This window comes from Haliaeetus leucocephalus, unplaced genomic scaffold (genome assembly GCF_000737465.1).
Source record: "Haliaeetus leucocephalus isolate CR32 unplaced genomic scaffold, Haliaeetus_leucocephalus-4.0 Scaffold163, whole genome shotgun sequence".
Classification (NCBI taxonomy): Eukaryota; Metazoa; Chordata; class Aves; order Accipitriformes; family Accipitridae; genus Haliaeetus; species Haliaeetus leucocephalus.
Genome location: NW_010972599.1, coordinates 1,240,281 through 1,250,259, shown reverse-complemented (window position 1 = coordinate 1,250,259; position 9,979 = coordinate 1,240,281).

The window sequence follows — 9,979 nt, the reverse complement described above, 5'->3', positions numbered from 1 at the left end:
TCTTCTAGAGACCTAGACTAGTTTATTTAAGATGTGACGGGAAGAGAATAATTTCCAGACCTGTCTGTGCTGACATTTCAAGCAGAAATAATTGGGTATATTTTTAGCTGCCTACATTCCAGTAGAAACAGAACTAACTACACATTTTCAAAAGTTGTGAGTTCATCTGGGGAAAAATTAATGATTCAAGACTTCAGATAGGAAGCTCATAAAAGCCTACAAATGACCTAGGGTCAGCTCTCCGGCACTGTAACTTTGAAAACACATTTATAAAGGAAGTCAAAGAGCTGGAAACACACACGCTTTTTTCTCTCTTTTAGCCTGTGTGAATCTTTCTGTTCTGTCAAATGTCACTGCTATGTCTTGCAAACTTCAGTACGAGCGGTGGAAGGGTTGCGGGGAGCACAGGAGTCCAGCAGCCTCAGCAGGAATGGGAGGCATGGCAAATAGATCAAAAATAACAGTCGTCACAGCCTGATGCTGTTACATATTGGATAGGTTTTGTTGCACGGATTTTAGCCTTTAATTTAAAGAGCGGGTGTATTGGGAGTCGAGGCGGCTCAGACTGGGAGTAATAGCAGGTAGCACGTAGGCACATCCTTAGGGCCCTCAGTATGGAGGGCTGGTGGCAGGTAAATGGAAATGAGAACGTGTACCTTTTTCACAAGGACTCCCTTACTCGCTGATCCCAACCTCAAAACCCCATTCCCATCCCTCTGCCTCAGCACCTCCATGTAAACCTCCGTATGGCCCACGCAGGCTTGTGCACGGCTGCTGCAGCACCCGCTGTCAACCCCTGCCCTCGGTGGCATCCTCTCCCTGCCCCAAATCCTGCTGATGGACGTGGTCTGGGAATCAAAACTGGAAAGCTGGAAAAAACGTCTTTAGGTATGTATTTTATATGTGGTTACATGCATGCCCGTGTGTGTGTAGTTTGGGTATGTACCTTAAAAACCGCCGGAGAATGAAACAAATCCAGCCTTCTACGTTTATTTAGCTGTCACGAATGGATGCATAAGTGTAACCTCATGTCTGGAAAAACAGACAGGTGACCCAAAGCGGTGGGACAGTAACTAATGACAAGGACGAGGTTACTCATGCCAGACAGCCCAGCTCACTGGGAGTAACTGGGGCCTGTGCAAACCATTTTTATTTGGCCAAATACAAAAGTCGCCTTTGGAAGTGAGGGCTGTGGGGAATGCCTGCGGACTGAGAGCAGGGTTCAGCGTGGGAACACAAATTGGGCGACGGGAGTCTCTTTGCTCAAAGGGCTCGAGACACCCAGGCATCAGTGGGCTGTTCGTCTGAAACCGCTGAAGGGCACTGCACGTGTTGTAACAGGAACGGGTGGGATTTGCGGAGGTCACTGGCGGTCCTCCTTTCTTTAATGGAATACAAGCTCTTGTAATACACTCTTCTTAGTAGGGCTTTAAAATATTCCAATAATATTTAATCTCATGCAAATTGAGGCTAGATACCCCTTCTTTTTTCTGTAGATGGCTGTTCATCGTATGATCTAATTTAGCTGATGGGGTATAATAGCTAATTACTATTCAGGAGTCCGTCTGCCTCCCTCAGCAGACCCCACGCCCGTGCAGCACTCCTGCCCTTGGGTCAAACCCCAGGGATAATTGGAGGCAGTTACTGACCGCGGTGCTCGGAGCAGTGCTACTACATGGGAGAAGAGCAGATACTGTTTTTGGGTTCTCTCATTCATTACCTGGTGGTGCCATATGCTGTACCACTTGATTTAATGTTCTGGAGGAATGCACAGCCCTCTGTGTTAGGCTGTGATTGCTTCTTTAACTGCCAGGCTGGAGACACCTTGACTTAGCGTTGAAACCAAAAGCCTTGCAATAGGGCACATCCTTCCAGGTCTCCTGGACGTTCAGTGAATAGCAGCATACAAATTGACCTTGCAGAGTCTGAAAAGAAGGAAGCAGTGCAAGGGAAGGCTGGTGCTGATGTTGCCAATAGAAGTGTTCAAAAGTGGATCACTCTTTAAAAAAAAAAAAAAACCACAAAAATAATCAATAGCTGCAGTTGCCAATCTATATTAATGCTGCACAGTTTGTCTTAGCTTTTCGCCTTTCATTTGATTCACTGCAAGAGCTTTTGCTCTAATACTAGAACAAGTTATTTTTTCTGTTCTTGCCTTCACTGCAGTATGTTGATTTAATTAAGGTATTTTTTTCAAGAGTTGGTGGAAGAAGAAGGCAAGACAAGCTGAAACACTGTGACAGAGCAGACCTCTCTCATTCACTCCAGGGATGAGTACAATACAAAGCAGACAGTAGGCGATTTTGGTTTCTTTAATTAAGACTAATTTACTGGAAGAAAAATACGCAGTGCAGTGACCGCTGCCACACTGCTCGGGGCTCCTGCCCTCCCGCAGGAGCAGAGATCCTGTTATCGCCTTCTTACACTATTTTTTGTATTTGCTCTTTGCATCGGTTTTGTCCCAGAGGTCCCATAACCATCTCTCAGGCTCTTCTCATTGTCTGTGTGCTTCCCTGCATCGTGGGGTCTCCTCAAGGTTGCTTGTCTTTACACTGAAACTGAAACCATGGAAAAACATGAGGAGAGGAGAGGAGAGACGAGACCTACAATGATCATCTGGTCCAACTGCCTGACCTCTTCAGGTCAAAATACTAAAATACTTTTTTTTTTTTTTTTTCCACTCATCATCACATCTTTGGAGCAGGGAAAGAACAATCTCCAAAGGGTTTTTGTTGGCTTTTGAGTTTTGTTTTTTTTTTTTGTTGGCTTGTTGGTTAGTTGGGTTATTTTTGCTTTCTTCTGGGGACTTTTTTTCCTAAGGAAACCCCAGGTCTTTATTAAGTTACTTCTATTTTTTCTGCCTCTGCCAGGACTTGTTTTCTCCATGGGGAGAAGAAAGAGCTGAAAGCAGGGATGTTTCCAGCCATTGCCAAGGAATGAATGGGCTGCTCCCCCGGCAGCAGAGGGTGCTGGGGCTGGCAGGGGCGCGGGGGGAGCAGCCGCTAGCAGGGCAGAGGGGTCCCATCTTTGGGACCTTCTTTATGATGGAAAGGGAAAAGAGCAACATGAAAAAAAATGGGACTCCCAGTTAACTGCTGGTGGGACTGTCCCTGCGGGTCCATTTCCAGGAGCCTGGCAGCTGCCCTCCCTGACAGGCTTTATTTATGGACCGGGCAGGTCAGTGCTCTTTGCTGAGTCGCAGCCTGCAGGTCGGACCGCAGGAGGGAAAATGTTTTCCAGCCCCAGTAACAACTTCTGAGAGCAACAGCATTTTATTGTCATGATTTACACTTGTTTTATAGGAAAAATGGGGAAAATGCTAGTTTGCTAATAGCACAGATGGGAAATTTAGACTACTTGAGTGCTTGTCTTGAGCTAATAGCCATTTATTCTCCATAGAAAAAGACATTTGCTGCATTCCTGCTTTAACTGTTTATCTGAAATGAAGACTGATTTCATTTTCTGATCAACACAGCCATATTTTTCTACAACTTGCCAGCTTTACCTCTGCATTTTGGTGAAATATTGCTCTAAACTTGAGTTAGTTATAAGTATATGCCTTGCTGTCCTTCTTTTATGGGACTATTGTAGTCACTCTTTCCTTTCACTGTGTCAGTTTGAAGGTGATTATTCCACCCCAGGTCTAGTACTTTGAATTTCTTCTTACTGAATTTCACTTTTTTTTTTTAAATTCCAAATTATTATTTCAGTTTGTCAAAACATTTTAAGTTCTAGTTTTGTCCTCACTCTTCTTACACTGCCTCCACGTTTGGTATTGTCTGTAAATTTAATAACCCTGCTTATACCTTCTTCATCGGTGGCTTGACCTGGAACCAAGAGAAGCTGCTGCAGACACTCGGTTATTAATCTCTCCAGTCCAGCCCTGAGCCTCTAAATCTCAGTAGAGACACCGGCTGCAGCTTTTCAAGAACTTGCACAAAAGACACTGCACTTTTTACAGGAAAGAAAATATTTCAGAAACCATAATGGCTGTCAAAAAAATCCATTGGTGATATTGTAGTTTTGGTTTATGAGGCAGGTTAAGTACAGTGCACTGCAAGAAATATGGATCCAGTGATGCTTTCTGGTAATTAGTGTATGTACATCCAGTGCAGCATCTTCCCAGAGCAATTCCTTCTTATTCCTTAGTGAGTGTTCTGGCACCACTTCTACCCTGAACTATTTTGAGTTAAAAATGTGAAAAAAACCCCCAACATCTGTGTGAGACTCGTGTACATCAGGGCAGGACATAGCGGTTCCCACCACCAGGCACCCTGTGCTCTCGTGGTGTAAATATTCATATGCAGGGAGGAGCAGGAGAAACGGGATTTGGTAACAATTCTCCCCAAGGCTGACAGAGCATCCAGCCCTTGTGCCTTGGGGCAATGACTGGAGATGGCGTCTGTGTGCCTCCTCCTCCGGGATAGATCTTCATTGAACTTCCCCTGTTGCTCATTGAACCCAGGTATATTTTTAGCTTCCCCGATGCCTTGTGAGGAGTCTCACAGGGCAGAAAGGGTTAGCATATGCAGCATGTGAAGAAACACTTCATTTTTATTTCCCCCCGCTTTGGATGTTGGTCTATGTGTGACCTCATGAGAACAGAGCAGCAAATGGGCATCGATCATTAAAGCAGAGGTTCCTAAGTGCCAATGCAAATACACGCACTGCAATCAAATCAATAGCTCTGACGATCTATTCAAGGCAACCTAATGCCTCCTCCAGCCAAATAACACTGCCCTCTTAATGGAGGAAATCCGTCCTCGGTGAGGGGAGCCTTGGCACAGCCAGCAGCTCATTTAAAACCTGCAAAAAGAGCATGAAAGCAGCATGGATGGGGAAAAAGCCTCCGCATTGGAAAAAGTATTCTTTTGGTCAAGACCATATTTTGACCAATATTTTTACCATATTGGTCAAGACAAATTTTTAGGTTTTTTTCATATTAAAAGTGAGATAGGAGAGAATATTGGGCTACGACATGTGTATGTGGGCCATGCTGGGGCTCTGCTGTGAGCTGTGGGACACTGTTGGTCTTCTCCAGCGGCTGCAGCAAAGGCTGCCTCAGCTCCGCACCCCCCGCTGCTGCTGCCGGGCTCCCTGCCTTGTCCGTTTGCCAGCCATTAGCTTCTGCCTTCCAAAAGGAAAATTCAAGGAATAAACCAGACCTGTGCGGGATGCAAAGAAAGCAGCGATCATCGTGTCAGGGTACCTGTGTTTCTCAGAAAAAAATGTTTCATTTGGCTTCTCAGCCCAGCAGAAACTGGATAAAAATGTTCTAAATTTGGAAAGTGAACACAAGGCATTCTGAATTTGCCAGGTTTTACCAGTAATCGTAAAGCTGACATTAGCTTCAGAATAGCAGGGGAAAAAAAAAAGTTTGTGTCCATTTGCATTTGACAGCTCAAAGTCTTGAAGCCTGATGTTGCTACAAATTAGTTGGACATAAATCAGAAGTAACTCCTCCACAGTCAGCAGAATTGCAAGCACCTGAAAGCAGGCCGGACGGCTGGGGGGAGCGGGGGGTCTGCGTGCCGTCAGGGCAGCACGGTCCTGCTGGGCCCCTGAGAACAACTCCCTGCTTCTCCAAAATGAACTGTGTAAGCAAGTAAGTGAATTAATGTTAGCTGTGACCTGTATTTTAGAAGATAAGGAGATGTCGGTTGAACTCGCCGTGCCGTGCTGGCAGTTCCTGGCTGTGCTGCTGTTACAGTGGTTTTCTGCTTCGTGGGGAAGAAGCGAGACATAAAGTGCAGTGCCTGTCCTGAGGAAAAGGCTTAGAAACGTGGCCCTGGGCGGCAGCTGGAGATGCCAACGGTGGAGGGAATATCCTGCTCCTTCCCAGAGCTCTTTAAGAACCAGCAGTATGCATCTCCTTCTGCACTTTCCTGCTTCGGGTGAAGTCAGTGGCCCAGGACTTGAAAAGGGTCAGAGCTTCACTTCCAGTTTTCCTTCTCAGCCTTCGGATATACCAAACGTTCAAACAGATGAACGTGACCGGGATGATCATGACCGTGTGGTTAAGTTGAACATCACAGTCCAGAAGGGTCTTCTCAGGTAGGCCACCGTAATATTTCATGACACTTGTGCTTATATTTGGCATCCTCTTTCACCACATGGGTTTTTCTTTGGATTTACCCAGTACTTCCTGCAAAAATGGAAAGAAATTCATTACTGCAGTGCACCGATGCAAAACACCGTCCCTGCAGCAGGGCGTCTGGGACCATGCCCCGGGTATCTGTTGCAGGTGGCACCCCACTGTGGCTAGCAGGCTGTTGTGTTTGTGAGTTTGATTTTCAGGTGCGAGGCAGAGCTCAAGGCTGTTAATGCTGGCAGAGAGCGTGCCGGGAGGCAAGAGGGCACTTGCGGCGGTTGTAGTGATTCACAGAAGCGTAAAGGCTCTGACGTAACTGGTGTCGACCTCTAACAGAACTAACGCTGAACGCTGCCGTGACTAGTGCCACAGGACATGGAGGTCAGTCCCGGCTGGCCGCGGTCACCCTCAGGTGTAGCCAGGTAGCCACTCGGGACACAGAAATTCAGCTAACTGCACAGGTCGTTAGCTGTCTTTCTGATTTTGGTGTGCATTTGCTTATGAACTAATTTGATGATTCATGGTGGAATTTTCTGTTCTGCAACCCAAGAACATTCAGAATCTCAATTTGAATTTGAATTGGAAATCCCCACATGGGTTTCCTGAGTGGCTTTGCATCCAAATGAGTGTTTCATTCCACTGCCAGGCATCATTGAGTCCTCCCATCCCGGTGGCAGGACTGTTTGTATCAATGGCACACCTAATTGCTGAGAAAAAAAACAACTAGCTTGTGGTTTGGATGGGGAAAAGTGTGTTCTGGGTTTTTCCTTCCTACCTCTGTAGCTGCTGAGATCTGGGTTAAACGGAGAAGCGGGCATGAAGTGCATGCCATCATGGACATCAGAAGGAATTAGAGGTTAAGCCACAGTTAGTTCCTGGGTGTTTTGTCTTTGTCCCGCAGCTACAGCATAATGAAATTAGCAGGGACTTCCATCAGTTCTGGGCTCCTGGCTGGGAGAAAATAACTCTTTCCAGGGCTTTCTTGAGAGCAGGGTGCTCTTGTCACCAAGATCATTCGTATGATGGAGAACATTCTTCTAATGTCTATCATTTTCCTTTCCACTCGCATTATTTCCTTACCTCACCACGGATGACAGAACAAGCACATTGTCAATCTGCTTGTCTCCCCAAAAGCAGTAATAATTTTTATTTTAATTTCAGTAATTAGAAGGAAATAGCTCCCCTTAGACTGTTGTAGTTCTGTAACCATAACATTGCGATGAATAACATAAAATCTTTGCCAACTTCTAGCCTACAGACGGGAAGGAAGAGGCAAGAGAGGCCAGCCTGAGAAAGCAGGGAGGGCTGTAGGAAGAAAAAAGAAATACCCGAGTACAGGAGACGGGGAGCTGGAGAGGAGCAGCCAGCCTCTGACCCGGGAGGATTCAGGTAGGGTCACACCGCTTAGCCATAGCTTGGGATGAACTCCACCCAGGATTTGTATTAACTGCAGGGGAAAATTAACAGACATCGTACATTGCAGGAAGAAAAGTAAGGTAAGGGACCCGAGAAAAATAATTGTGAATAGAAAATAGCAAAGCAAGACTCATTTTGGCAAAAGTAAATTCATTGTGCAGCAAAAAAAAAAATCTGAAACAAATGCTGTGGCAGGGAAGATCCTGGGAAACTAAATGCTGAGGAAGGTGAAGCGATACTGGTTAGAAAATTAGGTATGGTTGTGCTTTATAACACAGCTAACACCTGACAATGCAACTTTTCTCTGCGTAGCCTCTTGGCGCACTGTCACGGAGCAGACGGCATGTGCCGGTGGGCACCTGCCCCCAGAGCAGCAGGACGAGGAGGAGGAGGAGGAGTGGGTGAGGAGCAAGGGATCCTGGCTACGGGTCTGACTCTGCAGAGAATCCCCAGGACACACGGAAAGGAGAAAACACCTACAGCTTCCCGGCAGGAAAATGGAAGGGTCATCAGGGAAACACAACAGCAGCACGGCTTGCTAAAGAAAAACAACAGGTGGGAAAACATGGTTAGGTTTGCATAAGCTATTATAAAACTCTATTAAAGTTATTACAGAAAAGAAATGTGAGGAAGAGACAGAAAAATTAGGGTATTACAAACAGCCTGACAGTAACGAGGATGATGGAAATTAAACCGCATCTGTTTGGGCGACTGAAATAAGGTTTATAATAAGGGACCAAGCACTTGATGGGTGCCTGGGCGCTGGCAGTGTGCATTTGCCTTTCCTGGGGTATGCCCTGCTGCTGCCAGGCAGGGTCACCCCATGCCACGGAATTAGGGGCTTTTTTTCCACTTTGCCTCGTTAGCTGATTTTTTAAATCTTTTTCCGTGACTGCTCATTAACAAGGAGCTGCCAAGTCCGTGTCTCCTGGCTAGCTGGCAGCTCAGATAACCAGGCAAGCTAAACCACACCAAAATCTAGTTATTGCTTATACCATGCAAGTTCTCCTTCAGTATTTCTGCAAGGTAATTTTACAAACCCCTCTTAAAATCAAACGTTTAAACTACATTATTCCAAGCTTCCTCAGTGCATGGCCTTTTCAAACACACAAGATACATGTTCCCAGTCGAAGGGAACTTCCCACACATCGCTGGTGAGGGCTCAGAGCCCGGCCGGTGCCACGGCCAGTGGGATTGCCATGACCTGCTTCTGGCCCTGCTGCTCAACTCAGGTCTGCCCTAACCTCAATTGCTTTGTCTCTCCACTAGATTGTCCCCTTCTTTTTCTTTTTTTAATAATTTAAAAATTCCCAGGCCAAACATCCACCATACCCTAGATAAACTGTCTGGGTTTGGGGTTTTTTTTTCCTGCTCTCCATTTGAAAACGTGTACTTGTCTGAATTTTTGGGGCCGACCATTCCACCTTGCCCCCAGCCCTGGGCAGGGGCTGTGCTTTGCAGCTCTCTGCGACGGGAAAGGGTCTTGCTGCTGTTTTCCCGTTCTCTCACCTTCCCGTGGCCGCTCTCCAGCACCCCTCTCAGCCGCATCTCTTTTGAACGATGGACACGAGGATGGGACACAACATCCCCTTTGCACTCCTGTAACGGCGAAGCGCAGAGATAATGAGACATTCCCACTCCTGCTTTTGCCTGCAAGCGTCCATCGTGTGAGACTTTCTGATCACAACAGAATTTCCCCGTACTTCTGCCCAAGCCCTTCTCAGCCCTGGGCTCCCGAGCAGGGAGCACGGTGTGCCTTCATCCCACCCGCCCTCACAGCCGGCTCCGTTTCACCAGTCTGCTCCTTGAACCACAAGGTATTTTCCATAAACGCATATTTTCCGTAAACCTGAGCTGATGAGCTGCTACACTCCCCTCCTTTGATGCCTCACAAAAAGTTGCTGATGGGCTATTCGGTTATTTTGCCTGCGCTCATCGCCTGTGGCAAAGTCTGTAATTATGCTGTTTACTCTTCTCAAGAGCATGGTTGTCTTCCGTGCTTTTGAAACATGCCCGCTATTTTCAGGGTGATGAAAAACGGCTGTCAGCGACCGAGAAATACTCAAATCCACCGATTTTAACACTCCCCCGTGCTAGCCACCTTGAACCCACGCGACCTCTACGTGGAAAACGTGCCCGGCGGTACAGCTGCATCGCCAAGCTTTCCCACAGAGACACGAGGGGAAATTTTCAGCCTTCCGCGCGTTATTTCAGGCGGTTGAGTTTGCAGAATTTTTTCGCTCTTCCTAACGGGTGTTTTGAATCCCCTTAACTATCCCTGCCGACGACAGGTCAGTCGTCCTTTTTTGGGGGGGGACGGGACACGACACCCCCCTCCTCAGCAACTGAGGGCCGCAGAGCCCCCGCCGCGTGCTCTTCGCGGCGTTCAAGGCTTCTGAAATTAAAAGAAATATAAAACGAAGCACGAAGGCGATCTCCCCCCGCAGCTGCCCTCACAGACAGGTCGGGCGG